This window comes from Castor canadensis, chromosome 6 (assembly GCF_047511655.1).
Source record: "Castor canadensis chromosome 6, mCasCan1.hap1v2, whole genome shotgun sequence".
NCBI lineage: Eukaryota > Metazoa > Chordata > Mammalia > Rodentia > Castoridae > Castor > Castor canadensis.
In genome coordinates, this window is record NC_133391.1 from 73623129 (window position 1) to 73642528 (window position 19400).

General features: G+C 40.1%; 1 protein-coding gene across 7 annotated transcripts in view; it reads left to right on the forward strand.

The window, feature by feature from the left end:
• Prelid2 (PRELI domain containing 2) overlaps positions 1 to 18805 on the forward strand; it is a 99473-nt gene extending 80668 nt beyond the window's left edge. For 6 of the 7 annotated variants that reach the window (XM_074076737.1, XM_074076739.1, XM_074076741.1 and 3 more), the window contains one exon: positions 18552 to 18805. The gene's annotated coding sequence lies outside the window, so the exon portion shown is untranslated. Of the gene's footprint in view, positions 1 to 452; positions 2063 to 18551 lie in introns of those variants that run through there. The other variant, XM_074076738.1, reaches the window with a different exon arrangement.
• Positions 18806 to 19400: the final 595 nt, after the last annotated feature.

Sequence of the window (19400 nt, forward strand, 5' to 3'; positions counted from 1 at the left end):
GCTGCAGAAAAGCATGTGCATTGCCTAGTTGTTAGGTGGAATACTCTGTAAATTATACCATGTCTGTTTGGTCTAATGTGTGGAGTAGTTCTGAAGTTTCTTTGCTGATCTTTTGTCTGGATGATCTGTCTATTGGTGACACTGGGGTATTCAGGTCTCCCACTCTCACTGTGTTAGCTTCTATCAGTGCTCTTAGAGTCATTAGAGATTTTTTTTAATGTAGTTGGGTGCCCCTGTGTTTGGTGCATATATATTAAGGATTGAAATTTCCTTCTGATGAATTGTTCCTTTCATTAATATGAAGTGACCTTCATTGTCTCTCCTGATTGATTTTAGTCTGAAGTCTACTTTGTCAGATATAAGTATAGCTACTCCTGCCTGTTTATGGGGTCCATCTGCTTGGAAAACTTTTTTCCAGCCTTTGACTCTAAGCCACTGTTTATTTTTTTCAGTGAGATGAGTCTCTTATAAGCAATCAGTCATGAAATACATATGGAAACACAAAACCTGGAATAGCCAGAGCAATTCTGAGCAAAAAGTCCAATGCTGGTGGCATCACACTACTCAACTTCAAACTATACTACAGAGCCATAGTAATAAAAACAGCATGGTATTGGCATAAAAACAGACAAGAAGACCACTGGATCCAAATATAAACTCATGCATCTATAGCCAGCTGATCTTTGACAAAGGACCCCAAAACGCACAATGGAGAAAAGACAGCCTCTTCAACAAATGCTGCCGAGAAAACTGTATATCCACATGTAGAAGACTGAAATTAGATCCCTGTCTTTCACCCTGTAGCAAAATCAACTCAAAGTGGATAAAAGACCTTAATATAAGGCCTGAAACCCTGAAATGACTCCAAGAACTAGTAGGAAATACATTGGAACAGGTAGGTATAGGGAATGACTTCCTAAACAGAACTCAAAAGGCTCAGCATCTAAGAGAAACATTGAACAGACGGGACTACATCAAACTAAAGATTCTGCATAGGAAAGGAAACAGTCACCAGACTCAAGAGACAGCCCACAGAATGGGAGAAAATCTTTGCCAGCCACTCATCCCATCAGGAACTAATATCCAGAATCTATAGGAAACTAAAAAACTCAGCCCCCAAAGAATCAACACCCCAGTGAAGAAATGGGCACATGAATTAAATAAGGAAGAGGTACAGATGGCCAGTAAATATACAAGGAAGTATTCAACTTCCCTAGTTATGAAAGAGATGCAAATCAAAGTAACACTTAGATTTCATCTCACCCCAGTTAGAATGGTCATAGTCAAGGGTAATAACAACAACAAATGTTGGCGAGGATGTGGAGAAACAGGAACCCTAATACACTGCTGGTGGGAATGCAATTTAGTACAACCACTATGGAAAGCAGTATGGAGATTCCTCAAAAAACTAGAGGTAGAACTGCCATATGATCCAGTGATACTGCCCCTGGCATCTACCCAAAAGAACATAAGACAGGATACAGAAGAGACACCTGTACACTTATGTGTACTATTCAAATTGTCAAGCTCTGGAAACAACCCAGATGCCCTGCAGCTAATGGATGGATCATAAAATTGTGGTACATATACACAGTGGAGTATTACTTAGTTACAAGGAATAATGACATGGGATTTGAAGGTAAATGAATGCAATTGGAGGAAATCATGCTAAATGAAGTTAGCCAGGATCAGAAGCACAAAAGATGCATGTTTTTCCTCATAAGGGGAAGATAGATCCAAAGATAAACATATATACAAAAACAGGCATGATCATATACAAATTCAAAAGTAGAATGTATTTATAACAGTTGAACTACTCTATGGGTCTTGGGGAAAGAGGGAAAGGAAAAGAGATTGATGGAGCACTAATAGTATCTCATACCATAAGATGTAAAGTTAGGGGATATAAGGATGTGTACTGAAAACTGTTGAAAAACAGGGGGAGGGAGAGTATTCAAAGGGATTGAACAGACCAAAGTAAAGCATATCCATTGAGACACCCCTTTGAATGTCAACTTAAATATTAATAATGAAAATCAGGACTGAAAAATAGGCACAGTGTGTGTGGGGTGGGGGGTTACTAATGGGAAGGGGGAGAAGGGTAGGGTGAAGGAAGAAGATTAAGGTGATGGTATGTGGTTGATGGACTTCATATACCTATATGAAACAGAACTAAAAAACCTCTTGCGATTGCTTTAAGTGGGGTGGGTGGGGGCTGAGTGGGTGAGGTGATGGGTGCAATGGAAATAATGTACAATACAAGTCTAATTGGATTTGTCACTGTGAATCCCCCTGTATAATGAATATTTCCTAATAAAAATTTATTTAAAAAAAAAGAGTTCCTTGACTGATTAGCAAAGTCTGCTTTGGGCACAGGCTAGAAAAAAGACACCATTTGTGCTGAAGCACACCACCTCTAGTTTAGGGTAAATGGTGTAGAGTTAATAGCAGGGAATTACAGAACTATTTTGTGAACCTCTCACCCCCATTTCTATTGTGTACATCAAAGAGAAAGGCCTCTGTAATGAAAAGGATAGGTCAATGTTATTTAAGTGAGATACAGCCCAAAATAAATAAGCATGATGGATTTACATCTTACAGAATTTATAGGATTTAGGCTTTTAACATTTGAGAGAAGATAAAACAAAACTTTGAATAAAGCAGATATTGCTGGGTAATTCATAATTACCTTATGTCAGCTTAAAAGTATACTACCCATGGTTTTGTATAAGCAAAACCATGGTGTTCTAATTGTGATGCACAATGAACTTTGAGAGAAGTTAAACAGAGAAGATGCAAAAGGAGCACTCATACGAACACCGTGGCATTTAAAACATGCAGACCGGTCCTATGAGGGAAAAGCAGTTGGAGAATTGTAGTGTTTCTGCTTGTTTGCAAGGTGGACTTCATTCTGATGACATTAAGTTTCTATACAATTAACACATATTTTATTGTTACTGGAAATGGTTAAACAGATAATTTCATTTATTGTGGGCATGCAGTGTAACAGGTACTCATAACTTGTTGGAATTGAATCTAAAATGGCTTACTACTATGTCCACACTGTTCTGGAAAACACTGTGGAGAAGACCTTAGCTACCTCTCCTTGTTTTTCTAGCCTTGTTTGTGACTCTCACTAAGTACCATTTGTGCTTGTGCACTTGGGGTGGGGGTGAGGTGGTGAGGTCTAAATTCAGCTCCAAGTTAAGTGAGGGAATGAGGGGCTTGCAGTTTGGAAAGGTATATATTTGTTGCTCTTCAAACTTCATGTTAGTGGTTTTAAGCTTTGTGAGCAGAGTCATCTGGAGGGTTTGTTAAGTGTAGAATGGAGTGTGTGTCATGGGTGTCATTGTTATCATGTATTTGGTCAGCTTTAGTTAATTGGATAAATGATTTTCTTTGTATGCCTTTTCCTGCTTTGAGCATCTCAGCCTCTTATTTGCTTTTTTTTTTTTTTTGGTGATTGTTTCAAGGTAGACAGGCTCCACTGGAACAAGCACAACTGAAAAGACTTGCATTTTAAGTCAGATTTAGCATTTTTAGCAAAAATGAGTAAGTTAGAGAAGTTTTCATTACCTACTGTTTTAGATTCTCTTGTTTTTTAAAAACTGTGGTTGAGTGCTAAGCCATGAAACTCTCAGGGCTTTGCGTTACTTGTAACAAGCTACGTAAAACCAGGTCTGAATACTCCCAGAACTTCAGTATGGGACAGTGGCATATAATACTGTCAGTACCACAGAATTCCTGAGTTGTTTGCATAACACAGACTCAACATTCATATCCAGTTTTTTCGGAGGAGCAAATATAAAGTAAGGGATTTATATCCTTAACACATATGTCTACAGTTACTCAATTTCATTGAGGCATTATCTGTGTACAATTAAATTGATGATTTTAAAAAATGTGATATTAGGGTTTGAACTCAGGGCCTTATGCTCACTAGGCAGGCACTCTACAACTTGAGCTACTCTGCCAGTACATTGATGATTTAGTTGTCGGTTATATAGTGTATCATTTGATGAGTTTTGATAAATACATAGTTATGTATCATCACAAAAATAAAAGAAAATTTTGAGGTTTTGATGTTGTAGTCATGTTGCTACCTTATTTTCTGCTCCCCCTCCCCACCATTTTCTTGACTATTTTTTACAAAGTTTCTGAGGTTGATAAGAACTGCCCCTTGCCACCATTCTGCAGCCTTAGCCAGACCTGGTTTCATCCCTTGCAGAACAAAGCCCACTGTTCCTTATCACCTGCCACCTTCCTTTGCCTGCCCTAGCCCTTGCTTCAGCAGCTGGTCTCATCCCTTGTAGAACAAAGCCCCACTGCCCCTTTTCTCCTGCCACCTCTCTTTGTCCGTCCCTAGCCCTTGCTTTCTCCCAAATGCTACTTAAGGCCAGACCCACCAAGAGAAGCTGCTGCACCATTTTTTCTTGGCCAGCCAGCCTGCTTATTAAACTTTGGACATGAGATACCTTTCATGAGTCTCCTTTGTGTGCGATGTGCAGCGTTTTCCTAACATTTTGGTGCATTGGCCAGGAACAGGTGAGCTTCTGGCACTGATCTTGCTCTCCCAATTAGTAAATTCAGGACCTCCTGATAATACGCTGTGCTCCCAAGCCTACTTTGGCCACAAGGCAGATATCCCCTATATAGGGGAGCCTGTCCAGGGGATTATATCAAAGCCACATAGGTGGGAGCTGCCTTCCTTAAGCCTGGATAAACTTACTGGGATCTGAGCTGCTTTGCCGGGACCCCTGACCCCAAACTAGTGCTGCCATTGCCACTCTCGTTTACAGGGAACCTCCTCAAGGCCAGTGCACTCCCATTACTCGCCCGCCACCAGTTAATTTCCTCAGTCCTCCCTTGGTGAGCTTCCTCGCACTGCTGCACCGTGAGTCATGGTTCTCTCTCTCTCTTCGTTCAAAATCCTAGCACTAGGTCCTGGCTCACTCACCCCAGGAACCGGGTTCCTGGGGTGTGGATGATCTCTCGGTGAACACGTTCCCTTGAGGTCCTCCACTCCTCTGTTTCGTCCAGGAAAGCAATATCTCGGGGATGCCCGCCATATTCTTCATTGGACCAGGTCTCACCATGGGGACTGGACCTTCAAAATTCCCTCAGATACTCCTCTGGGCTGCCTACTGGCCAACCTCGAGCCCCTATGGCTCTCGCCTGATCTCAAAGCCCAAAAACTCATTTTTCTTTCCAATCAGACTTGGCCACAATACCAATTGGACAATGACTCAAAATGGCCACTAGATGGCACACTCGACCCTAACATTCTCAGGGATCTCTATAACTTCTGTGATCGCGCTGGAAAATGAAAGGAGATTCCCCATGTCCAGGCCTTCTTTTATCTCCTCTCTAAGCCTTCTCTCTGTACCTCTTACTCCCCTGCCTGAGTCCTTCTGGCCATAAAAACTCCAATTAACATCCCTGACTCTGAAACCTTCCCGTTCTTTGACCCTGCCAACAAACCAAATCCTCTCCCAAACCTCCTCCTTCCCCATGTAAGCAGACTTCTTGTGCTGCTCATGCTGCTCTTCCTGAAAAACTCTCCCGTCATGGAGTTAAACAAGCCACTCCTTGCCAACTCTGGCCTCACGGCGATTCTGGCTCTGGGGAACTCATGCTCCCTCCCTGTGCGCTAAGACCAAGCCTGGGATTTATTCAGGTACACCTCATGCTACATTGTTGGAGCCCTATTTGATTATGGCATCTGACGACTGCTTCTCTTTTCCCCCCTCCTTTCTAATGTCCCTTTTTCCTGAGACAGCAATCAGAGAATGGAGGTTTCATGTTGCTAAAAGTGTTTCAGTACCAGTCAATGGGAGCAACCTAGGGATGCAGGTGATGGCTAATCCCTCAAGCATGTGTCATGCCTCCATGCTCTACTTTCCTTTCCTTTACCTAAGGTATCAAGACACCTTTTCTGCTTCCTCCATGGTCTCATGGCATGTCATTTGTCTCTGTCTGCTTTCCCCTCCCTGGGCTTACTGGGACCCTGCCTCCCATGAAAAACTTGTAACATGGTACCTTATGACTTAAGTTATTCCAATTAGTTTGCCAGGCTTCTCAATCTAAAGTAACTTTATTTATTTTTTTTTTCATTTTTCTTTTATTATTCATATGTGCATACAAGGATTGGTTCATTTCTCCCCCCTGCCCCCACCCCCTCCCTTACCACCCACTCTGCCCCCTCCCTCTCCCCCCACCAATACCCAGCAGAAACTATTTTGCCCTTATTTCTAATCTTGTTGTAGAGAGAGTATAAGCAATAATAGGAAGGAACAAGGGTTTTTGCTGGTTGAGATAAGGATAGCTATACAGGGCATTGACTCACATTGATTTCCTGTGCGTGGGGTTACCTTCTAGGTTAATTCTTTTTGATCTAACCTTTTCTCTAGTTCCTGGTCCCCTTTTCCTATTGGCCTCAGTTGCTTTGAGGTATCTGCTTTAGTTTCTCTGCGTTAAGGGCAACAAATGCTAGCTAGTTTTTTAGGTGTCTTACCTATCCTCACCCCTCCCTTGTGTGCTCTCACTTTTATCATGCGCTCATAGTCCAATCCCCTTGTTGTGTTTGCCCTTGATCTAATGTCCACATATGAGGGAGAACATACGATTTTTGGTCTTTTGGGCCAGGCTAACCTCACTCAGAATGATGTTCTCCAATTCCATCCATTTACCAGCGAATGATAACATTTCGTTCTTCTTCATGGCTGCATAAAATTCCATTGTGTATAGATACCACATTTTCTTAATCCATTCGTCAGTGGTGGGACATCTTGGCTGTTTCCATAACTTGGCTATTGTGAATAGTGCCGCAATAAACATGGATGTGCAGGTGCCTCTGGAGTAACAGTCTTTTGGGTATATCCCCAAGAGTGGTATTGCTGGATCAACTGGTAGATCGATGTCCAGCTTTTTAAGTAGCCTCCAAATTTTTTTGCAGAGTGGTTGTACTAGTCTACATTCCCACCAACAGTGTAAGAGGGTTCCTTTTTCCCCGCATCCTCGCCAACACCTGTTGTTGGTGGTGTTGCTGATGATGGCTATTCTAACAGGGGTGAGGTGGAATCTTAGTGTGGTTTTAATTTGCATTTCCTTTATCGCTAGAGATGGTGAGCATTTTTTCATGTGTTTTCTGGCCATTTGAATTTCTTCCTTTGAGAAAGTTCTGTTTAGTTCACATGCCCATTTCTTTATTGGTTCATTAGTTTTGGGAGAATTTAGTTTTTTAAGTTCCCTGTATATTCTGGTTATCAGTCCTTTGTCTGATGTATAGTTGGCCAATATTTTCTCCCACTCTGTGGGTGTTCTCTTCAGTTTAGAGACCATTTCTTTTGATGAACAGAAGCTTTTTAGTTTTATGAGGTCCCATTTATCTATGCTATCTCTTAGTTGCTGTGCTGCTGGGGTTTCATTGAGAAAGTTCTTACCTATACCTACTAACTCCAGAGTAGTTCCTACTCTTTCTTGTATCAACTTAAGAGTTTGGGGTCTGATATTAAGATCCTTGATCCATTTTGAGTTAATCTTGGTATAGGGTGATATACATGGATCTAGTTTCAGTTTTTTGCAGACTGCTAACCAGTTTTCCCAGCAGTTTTTGTTGAAGAGGCTGCTATTTCTCCATCATATATTTTTAGCTCCTTTGTCAAAGATAAGTTGCTTATAGTTGTGTGGCTTCATATCTGGATCTTCTATTCTGTTCCACTGGTCTTCATGTCTGTTTTTGTGCCAGTACCATGCTGTTTTTATTGTTATTGCTTTGTAATATAGTTTGAAGTCAGGTATTGTGATACCTCCTGCATAGTTCTTTTGACTGAGTATTGCCTTGGCTATTCGTGGCCTCTTGTGTTTCCATATAAATTTCACAGTAGATTTTTCAATCTCTTTAATGAATGTCATTGGAATTTTGATGGGAATTGCATTAAACATGTAGATTACTTTTGGGAGTATCGACATTTTTACTATGTTGATTCTACCAATCCATGAGCATGGAAGATCTCTCCACTTTCTATAGTCTTCCTCAATCTCTTTCTTCAGAAGTGTATAGTTTTCCTTGTAGAGGTCTTTCACATCTTTTGTTAGGTTTACACCTAGGTATTTGATTTTGTTTGAGGCTATTGTAAATGGAATTGTTTTCATATATTCTTTTTCAGTTTGTTCATTATTAGTGTATAGAAATGCTAATGATTTTTCTATGTTGATTGTACATCCTGCTACCTTGCTATAGCTATTGATGATGTCTAGAAGCTTCTGAGTAGAGTTTTTTGGGTCTTTAAGGTATAGGATCATGTCGTCTGCAAATAGGGATATTTTGACAGTTTCTTTACCTATTTGTATTCCTTTTATTCCTTCTTCTTGCCTAATTGCTCTGGCTAGGAATTCCAGTACTATGTTGAATAGGAGTGGAGATAGTGGGCATCCATGTCTGGTTCCTGATTTTAGAGGGAATGTTTTAATTTTTCTCCGTTAAGTATAATGCTGGCTGTAGGTTTGTCATATATAGCTTTTATAATGTTGAGGAACTTTCCTTCTATTCCTCGTTTTCCTAGAGCTTTTATCATGAAATGATGTTGGATCTTATCAAAGCCTTTTTCTGCATCTATTGAGATGATCAAGTGGTTTTTGTCTTTGCTTCTGTTAATGTGGTTTATTATGTTTATTGATTTTCATATGTTGAACCACCCCTGCATCCCTGGGATGAAGCCTACTTGGTCGTGGTGAATAATCTTTTTGATGTGTTGCTGAATTCGGTTTGCCATTATTTTGTTGAGGATTTTTGCATCAATGTTCATTAAGGAGATTGGCCTATAGTTCTCCTTTTTGGAGGTGTCTTTGCCTGGTTTTGGGATAAGTGTAATACTGGCTTCATAAAATGTGTTTGGCAGTTTTCCTTCCCTTTCTATTTCATGGAACAGTTTAAAGAGGGTTGGTATCAGATCTTCTTTAAAGGTCTGATAGAATTCAGCAGAGAATCCATCAGGTCCTGGACTTTTCTTTTTGGGGAGACTCTTGATTGCTGCTTCAATTTCATTTTGTGTTATAGGTCTATTCAGGTGATTAATTTCCTCTTGGTTCAGTTTTGGATGATCATATGTATCTAGAAATCTGTCCATTTCTTTAAGATTTTCAAATTTATTTGAATATAGGTTCTCAAAGTAGTCTCTGATGATTTCCTGGACTTCCATGGTGTTTGTTGTTATCTCCTTTTTTGCATTCCTAATTCTACTAATTTGGGTTTTTTCTCTCCTCATTTTAGTCAGGTTTGCCAGGGGTCTATCGATCTTGTTTATTTTTTCAAAGAACCAACTTTTTGTTTCATTAATTCTTTGTATGGTTTTTTTGGTTTCTATTTCGTTGATTTCAGCTCTTATTTTTATATTTTTCTCCTTCTATTTGTTTTGGGATTTGCTTGTTCTTGTTTTCTAGGAGTTTGAGATGTATCATTAGGTCATTGATTTGGGATCTTTCAATCTTTTTAATATATGCACTCATGGCTATAAACTTTCCTCTCAAGACTGCCTTAGCTGTGTCCCATAGGTTCCGGTAGGTTGTGTTTTCATTTTCATTGACTTCCCGGAACTTTTTAATTTCCTCTTTTATTGCATCAATGATCCACTCTTCATTAAGTAATGAGTTATTTAGTTTCCAGCTGTTTGCATATTTTTTGTCTTTACTTTTGTTGTTGAGTTCTACTTTTACTGCATTGTGATCAGATAGTATGCACAGTATTATTTCTATTTTCTTATATTTGCTGAGGCTTGCTTTGTGCCCTAGGATATGATCTATTTTGAAGAAGGTTCCATGGGCTGCTGAGAAGAATGTATATTGTGTAGAGGTTGGATGAAATGTTCTGTAGACATCTACTAGGTCCACTTGATCTATTGCATATTTTAGATCTTGGATTTCTTTATTGAGTTTTTGTTTGGATGACCTATCTATTGATGATAATGGAGTGTTAAAGTCTCCCACAACCACTGTGTTGGCGTTTATATATGCTTTTAGGTCTTTCAGGGTATGTTTGATGAAATTGGGTGCGTTGACATTGGGTGCGTACAGATTGATGATTATTATTTCCTTTTGGTCTATTTCCCCTTTTATTAGTATGGAATGTCCTTCTTTATCTCGTTTGATCAATGTAGGTTTGAAGTCTACTTTGTCAGAGATAAGTATTGCTACTCCTGCTTGTTTTCAGGGGCCATTGGCTTGGTAAATCTTCTTCCAGCCTTTCATCCTAAGCATATGCTTATTTCTGTTGGTGAGATGAGTCTCCTGTAAGCAACAAATTGTTGGATCTTCTTTTTTAATCCATTTTGTCAAACGGTGTCTTTTGATGGGTGAATTAAGTCCATTAACATTAAGCGTTAGTACTGATAGGTATGTGGTGATTCCTGCCATTTAGTTGTCTTAGTTGTTTGAAGGTTTGATTGTGTGTACCTAACTTGATGTTACTCTCTACTGTCTTGCTTTTTCTTATCCTGTGGTTTGGTGCTGCCTGCCTTTTCATGGTTAAGTTGGGTGTCACTTTCTGTGTGCAGGATCCCTTGCAGAATCTTTTGTAATGGTGGCTTTGTGGTCACATATTGTTTTAGTTTCTGCTTATCATGGAAGACTTTTATTGCTCCATCTATTTTGAATGATAGTTTTGCTGGGTAGAGTATCCTGGGGTTGAAGTTATTTTCATTCAATGCCCAGAAGATCTCACCCCACGCTGTTCTTGCTTTTAATGTTTCTGTTGAGAAGTCTGCTGTGATTTTGATGGGTTTACCTTTGTATGTTACTTGTTTTTTCTCTCTTACAGCCTTCAATATTCTTTCCTTAGTTTCTGAACTTGTTTTAATGATGATATGTCGTGGAGTAGTTCTATTTTGATCTGGTCTGTTTGGTGTCCTGGAGGCCTCTTGCATTTGTATGGGAATATCTTTCTCTAGATTTGGGAAATTTTCTGTTATTATTTTGTTGAATATATTACGCATTCCCTTCCCTTGCACCTCTTCTCCTTCTTCGATGCCCATGATTCTCAAGTTTGGTCTTTTGATGGAGTCAGTGAGTTCTTGCATTTTCTTTTCACAGGTCTTGAGTTGTTTAATTAATAGTTCTTCGGTTTTTCCTTTAATTACCATTTCATCTTCCAGTTCTGAAATTCTGCCTTCTGTTTGTTCTATTCTGCTGGATTAGCCTTCCGTTTTGTTTTGCAGTTCTGTTTCATTCTTTTTTCTGAGGTTTTCCATATCCTGGCAGTTTTCTTCTTTATTGTTGTCTATTTTTGCCCTGAGTTCATTTATCCATTTATTCATTGTGTTCTCTCTTTCACTTTGGTGTTTATACAGTGCTTCTATGGTTTCCTTTATTTCTTCTTTTGCTTTTTCAAATTCTCTATTTTTGTTGTCTTGGAATTTCTTGAGTGTCTCCTGTACATTTTGGTTGACCCTATCCAGTATCATCTCTATAAAATTCTCATTGAGTACTTGTAGTATGTCTTCTTTTAAATTATTCTTGTGGGCTTCATTGGGTCCTTTGGCATAGTTTATCTTCATTTTGTTGGAGTCTGGATCTGAGTTTCTGTTCTCTTCATTCCCCTCTGGTTCCTGTACTAATTTTTTGCTGTGGGGAAACTGGTTTCCCTGTTTTTTCTGTCTTCCTGTCATTGTCCTTGGTGTTGTTACTGTCCCTGTACTGTGTGTAATTAAGTATTTTCTAGCTTGTAATAATAACAATGGTAATATTTAGAATGGAAGAGTGAGCTGAGATGGGAAGCAAGAAGTTAAAGAAAAGGGGAAAACAAATATACAGACAAGAGGGAGAAAGCAGAACAAGGTATCAGACAAGAGAGTTTCAAAGGTATAAACAGAGAGTGTTAGTGTACTAATCGACAGTAAGCTGGTCCGCGTCTTCCCAAGCCGTCTGGGCGCCGGCCAATGGCAGCCCTGGGGGCCCTCTTCGTTTCTCCGTTTAATGTGAGGTGAAGATTCTCTGCACCGGCTGGAGATGTGGAGGGGTCAAAGTTATGCCTTTTCTAGGTGATTATGCTTGCAAAGTGTGTCTCCAGCATCTCTCCAAGATTTCACTATAGGAGGGTCGCTTTCTGCTTCCTACCTCTAGCCGCCATCTTGGAATCTCCTAAAGTAACTTTAAATCAGCTGCTTTACAAAAGCGCTTACAAAAAAGTGCGGCTGCCATGCTCACACCCTAACTCCACCCCTACAAGGGGAGGAGGGAAAACAAACTGGTGTGCTCATGCACAGGATGCCGGCTCCTGGACACAACAAAAATGCCTGCCATAGCTAAGAAAATCCATAGAGAGGACCCAGCACCTCCTGGGCTGCCAGACACATGTGGCGATGGCTGTGACCCACTGCCACTTCCCCTTGAATAAACGCGCGCAGAGTATGCAGGAAGGGGGGAGGGGTGACAGGCCGCAGGATCAGGCCTAGGCAGCCAGGCTTGCTTGTGCCAGGTATATATGGAGGGAGTGATGCCTTACACAAGCCCTGCTCCTATCCCCACCTCACACCTGGCACCAAACCCAGCCCTTGTAAGGCAATTGTTAACTCAAGGTTATAGTCCCCAAAATAACACATTACTGTGGTCTCTAAACTTCTCATTTAAAATTTTCTATACTTTCAGCCTCAACATGAATTTTTCCCTCCAAATATTAAAACTAATTGTCCCATATGGTACTGTTATTGGCCCAAAATGCCCTCTAAATGCCCTCCTCTAACTTTACAGGTGATTTATTCCTTTATTAAAAAAGTAGCCTTTATTAAAGATCTAAAAGGCAGGATCCTAACGTTTTGTTCTTTCTAGATAGGATCTGCACCTTCCAGTCTTTTGGCTTGTAGATATTAAAATCTTTGTACTGAGGCCTGGCCTCAATATGACTTCAGTGACCAAGAGGAGTGGCCTTCACAGGGTTCCTTAAATTACAATACCATACTCCAATTAGACCTTTTCTATAAAAGGAAAAAAGTAAACTGAGGTCCCCTATACAAATTTTCTTTCATCTCAGATTGGCTGCACAATTGCTATTTAGATACTCAAATGCTGACCATTCTTTGTAAGCCACAGGATAAACATGGAAAGGAGGACCAGAAAAGCACCATATCAATGACAAGGCCCACCCCTACTGCTCCACCCTGTGCCCTACCTTCAAACCACCCCAATATTCAGAACCTCCTAATGGGTGCTTCCCCCTTCAACAGGTAATGGAAGGAAGAGGGCAAGTCTGTGTCCCCTTCCAGCTATCAGATCTAAGGGAAATTTAAAAACATCTAAACAACTGTAATGATGCCCAGACAAACATATTCAAGCCTTTATCTCTGTGATCCAAACATTTCAATTGACATAAAAGGATATTATGCTTCTACTAGACCAGACTCTTTTCTCATTAGAAATATAATGGGTTCTGACCCAGACTACTCAGGTTAAAAATGATTACCATTTACAATGAGCCCCAATACCAGTGATACCTAGAAATGAGAAAATAAATACACCTACCTACAGGTGAACAGACAGTCCCCTTAACTGATCCACACTAAAAGGGACTAATGATATAACTCAAACAGTAGAGTGCCACTTTGCAGGCATAAAGCCCTGAGTTCAAATCCAGTACAGCCAAAGACAAAAAATATTTGGGGCTAAAGAAGTAGCTCAATGGAAAAATGTCTGCCCAGCATGTGCAGTCTTGGGTTCAATCCCCCAACATTACTAAATCAAAAATAATAATAATAGTAAAAAAGATAACTGGCATTAATGTCACTTCAGCCATCTCATAGTGGAAGAAAGTAGTTTAACCTAGGCCAGATCCCTCATTCTCCAAATGAGGAAACTGAGGCCCAGAACAGTTCAGAGACCTGCTCTCCAGAATGTCAGGTGTCAATGTAAAATAACAACTTTGCTTTACAGCAATGTCCTGTAGAAAATCCCCTTACCTTTCTGCAATATCTTAAGGACACTATCAGAAAGCCTACCACAGTGGACCCAGAGTCGCAGGTGAGAGAGGTTCTCCTCAAAGATAAATTTCTAACAGTCAGCCCCTAATATTTGTAAAAAACTCAGTTTATGGCTGAAGGAGAAAAGTCATTGGATCAACTAATACAACTAGCCATATCTATATATTATAACCAGGACATTACTAATTGAAAATTAAAAGATATGACCTCATTGCTGCCCCCACCCGACTGAAGCCTACATCTCGAGTTTGCTACCATGATGGACAAGAGGGGCACTTCAACAGAGAATGCTTAAGGGGGAACAGCCTGGGAGACAACCCTGTCCCCAACCAGGACCCTGCCCTCTCTGCAAAGGTAACAACTGGAGGACTAAGTGGCCTCATTTCCAGATGGTAGGAGGTGTCACCTCCTATGGATTGATGGGTCCTAGCCTCCTGTCCACTCTCCACTTCTTGGAGCCTTGGGGTAGTCATAATGGTAAAAAAACAAAAGGTCATTTTCCTCCTAGACAATGGATCCTATTTCTCTGTCTTACCTTTCTCTCCTGGTCCCCAGTTCAAGGACAAAGGTTATCATTCGGGACAAATCTGGCCAGCCTCTAGAGCACAATTTTACCTGGCCTCTGGCCTGCTCTTGGGAGACCTCCTCTCTGTCACTCTTTCCTCATAGTATCTAAAACTCCAATGCCCCTGCAGGGACAGGATTTACTATCTCAACTAAAAGCTCAAGTTCTCCTCCCCCCAGGCAGCTGTCCCTGCTGCCCACTTCTTCAGAAACAAATAGATCACACAATGTAAACTGATGAGATGAATGTAAGGTGAACCTTGATGGCCCTCCCTATTCAAATAAAACTCAAAAATCCCTCACAGTTTCCACACCCAAAACAATATCCCCTCAAGCCTGAGGGACAATGAGGACTTATGCCTATCATAAATTCCTTAAAAAACAAGGGCTACTAATTAGTTACTTCAGCCCCTGTAATAAATTTAAAATTCTTATAAAAGCTAATTTAAAAATACAAGTAACAAAGTAAACAACTAAAAAAGATATAAATAGGTATTAAATATATTTTTTAAAAAGTTAAAGGAGAAAGGAATGATTTTTTAAATAAAAAAGGATCTAAAAAGGAAGGGTTTATCCTAAAGATTGTTTCAAATAGGAGGGATAAAGACAAGCCATCAAAGAGTTTAATATGTTATATAAAGGTCTGAGTAAGTTTTAAAAATGTATAATAAAAAGCTTTGATGTGTAATAAAGTTAAAGTTGAGTATAATCTAAGAGTTGCCTAAAAGATTTTTAGGGTCATATCAAACTAAAATCAAATTCTCTATGTCTATAAAATAACAAGGTTATCTTAATATTGTTCTGCTCTGAATAACATCTACAAAAAACTGTTACAGAAAAAGATTTTATCAAAAAAAATTATGTTTTCTATTGATCTTGTCAAACTTTAAGTATTACTAAATCAGAGTTCATTTATGTATTTGCTCATGCAATGCTCTCTTAAATGACCACCTTATAACTGAATTCAATATCTAGACTTTATCTAAATATGGTACAAACATTTACAGAGTTAAAAATGTCAATTTATGTAAAATGATGAGCTAAATCTCTCTTTTATCCAAAAGTGCTACATTTAACCTGCATCCTGACAGTCAGCCTCTATTTGCCTTTAAAGGTCCCACAAATGCTTCATAACAACTAACTTGGTCAGTCTTGCCACAAGAATTTAAAGACAGCCCTCATCTTTGTGGACAGGCCCTAACCAGAGACTTATTAGATTGGCACTACCCAGAGGCCACCCCTCTTCAATGCAGAGCCACAGAGTCCCTCATCTGCAGGGCAACTGAGTCCTTTTAAAAACTTTCTGACCTCTGGGAATACAAAGTCTCTAAGGAGAAGGCTCAATTAGGTCTCCCTCAAGTCACCTACCTAAATGTGTTCTTAAAGGGACAGACACACTCCCTGAGTCATGAGTAAATCAACCCAATCTTCCATTTCCCTTCGCCCATACCATAAGACAGCTTACAGCAAGCTTGGGAGTTATAGGATTTTACAAAATTTAGACCCCTATGCAGTCCCTTAGCAGACACCTTTTATGCTCCTCCTAATATTCCTATTTGGGTCTTAAATAATGTATGGCCACCCATTTCTCTTAGAAAACTTGCCTCCAACAGACTCTGCTCCTCCTTATCTTAACCTTCTCAGGGAACTTCTCAGAAAACATACAGACCAGATCCTGCCCCACCCTATAACAATTTCTGTTAAACCAAGGGATCTTGTTCTCCTAAAAGATCCTCTACCCTCTCCATTGGGACTTTGATGGATCAGCCCTCATCTGGTCATTATCACGACACCCACTGCTGTCAAGCTCAATGGGATCCTCCAGTGGCAGTACCTCTTAAGGAATGGACACCTGGAATCCTCTAGGGAACAACATTTCACAGTGGTTCTCCTGGCCAGTGCCCATCCTAATGCCTATATTTCTTGCTCTCCTATTCTTAAGCTTCCTCCCTTGTATCATACTACATGTCTGCTATTGCTAATAAAAAATTTAACCAGTTGTACCTCCAGGGATATGAACCTCTCCAAAACTGCCTGGAAAAACTGTGAAGGCCCCATCCAGGATGCCACAGGAGCCTGAGGATCCTGCCCCATACAACGACCCCTGTTAGCAGGAAGCAGCTAAAGAAACTGATGCTTTGCCCCAATTCCTGATCCTCAGCCCCCACCCTCATCATTATTAAACAAAAAATAGGGGACTGATAAGAACTGCCCCTTGCCACCATTCTGTAGCCTGAGCCACAGCTGGTTTCACCCCTTGTGGAACAAAGCCTACTGCTCCTTATCTCCTGCCACCTTCCTTTGCCCATCCCTAGACCTTGCTTCAGCAGCTGGTCTCATCCCTTGCAGAACAAAGCCCCACTGTCCCTTATCTCCCGCCACCTCTCTTTGTCTGTCCCTAGCCCTTGCTTTCTCCCAAATGCTACTTAAGGCCAGACCCACCAAGAGAAGCTGCTGCGCCATTTTTTCCTTGGCCAGCCTGCCTGCTTATTAAACTTTGGACATGAGATACCTCTCGTGAGCCTCCTTTGTGTGTGATGTGCGGCATTTTCCTAACAGAGGTTTATAATGTTTCTGTCTTGATGGAACTTTTTATTTTCTCAAAAATAGCTCTGTGGAAAATAAGGAGATAGTTGTAGGTGTGGGGGGGTATTGGGTTTATAAGTTGTAAAGTGTTACATTAAAAGAAAGGGGATTCCATAGCAAGAGAGCAGGGGTCAGAAAACTATAGTCCATAAGCTAAATCTAGCCTGCTGCCTGCATTTTTTTTTTGGTGGGACTGGGACTTGAACTCAGGGCTTGGTACTCATAAAACAGTGCTGCCTGCTTTTATAAACAAAGCTTTATTCAAACATGGCTGTGCTATTGAGTGTGTTCAAAGGCTACAAAAGCAGAGTTGAGTAGTTGTGACAGAGGACTAAAATATTTACTATGTGGTTTTTAAGGGAAAGTTTGTTGCCTCCTGAGTTAATGTCTTAAATTAATGTCAAGAAGTCTTGTGGTGATTGCTTGGCCTTTTAAAAATGTAGCATTAGATCACATCTTACCTCTGTTCCAAAGATTTATAGTTTGACAGTTTATTTCCTCTGCATTAGTTCTAACATCATCACAGTGTGAAGACTTATGTGATGCTTTTTTAAGGTATAAAAGAGTGTTAAGATTATAACAACAATGAAGTTAAAATACCAGCTGTAGTGGTCACTAAAATTGCCCGTAAAGTTCCAATGCACATACACAATGGAATAGAAGGCAGGCATTTTGTTAGCACATAAAACAGCATTGTGATGTGGCAACAGTATTGGTGCTGTTTACAGTTTACTCGATGTGCTGACTTTAGAACTTTACAGCTCTCAGTTTTTAAAGGGCATTTTGTAGGTTTGCACAAGTGTGCACAAGGTGAAATTATTGCTTATATCATACCATGTTTCAAATTTGCATGAACTTAATTCACACAGAATGTGGCTGCATTGTATATGTACCAAGTATTAAAGATAACTTCCTAGAACTCTGGTCTGTATGTCCAAGTGGGTGTTTGAAAATTAGAAAGCTTAGAAGGTGATTTTGTCAAGAGCCAAAATGGAGGCACATCAATCTCACTAACCAATATGCTTGTGGCATTGCTGCTGACACCTCTATTTCATAGATTTTTGATTTCCTGTCATTTTTGAATAAAACAAATAGCACTGACATCTGTTTGTTCTTGCCTCTGGCAGTCAGGAGATGGGGCTTGATGAGGTTTGATAACACAGCAGAGTTCCATACATCAGAATGACTAAGACCTCAATTTAGATATATCTTAAACTCCTCTCTGTATCAGTTTCTCTGGGTAGTTGGGCTTAATAAAATGAGGTGCTTGCTTTGTTCAAAGATCATTAGGAGGTGGGAATGCAATTTCTTTAAGAATTATCCATAGTGATACAATTCAAGTGACTCTCAGGAGTTTCTTCAGAAAAGATGGCAAATAAGTATTGATTGGTTAGACATGTTTATTAGGTAATAAAGACTGTTTTCTTTTTCTTGCAGGAGAGCTGTATCCGTGTCTGCTTTTTTTTCAAGAATCACTTGTGGATTTGTGGAATACAGGTTTGAGGACATAGTGTTTGTGGCTTACAGAAGAAGAGGCCTTCCTGCCAGGACATAAAGTGACACCCCCTTCTTGCAGCCTGCTCCAAATGGTGGGACTCATGGAGATGAGGCCTTCTAGATGGATTTTCATGACCCAGTCTCTTCATATCTTAAAAATAAAGGAAAAAACCATCTAAGATGTCTGCACTCCCTGAGGATGTCCTGCTAATTGTCTGTGATGGTGTCAGGGCAGCCAAGTATAGGATCAAGGTCTCCGAGGGTGCTTGTGCTGTATATTAGCAGCATCATTGTTCATGGGATTCATGAAAGGATTCTGGAACAAAAAAAGTTTTTCACGTTGGTACTTTTTTCTAGGGGGTCTGGAACAGACAGGCATGCACTAAAACAGAAACAAAACTAAGCCACATGGATAAAAATGTTTGAGATATAGAATTCAATTTGATTTCTATCCACAAAGTGATAGATAATTGCCTTTAGTGTACTTTGCAATGTGGTATGTGAACTGTGATTTGGTCCTGAAACAACATGGAATGGAGAGCTGAAGGCAGGTTCTAACCATGGATCCCACTGACTTGTTCTGTGATGTGCAAGTCATTTGCCTCAGTTTTTCACTGGAAAAGTGGGGTTAGTCATCATAGAACTATCTGCTTGTTGGCTAAACAGGGTAGTTTAGTTCAAAGAAAACAAATATGGAAGTCAGACACACAGACATAGGTTTGAAGCAAAGCACTGACATTTACTATTCAGTGATCATGAAAATTTTAAATCTTTCAAAGTTCATTTAAA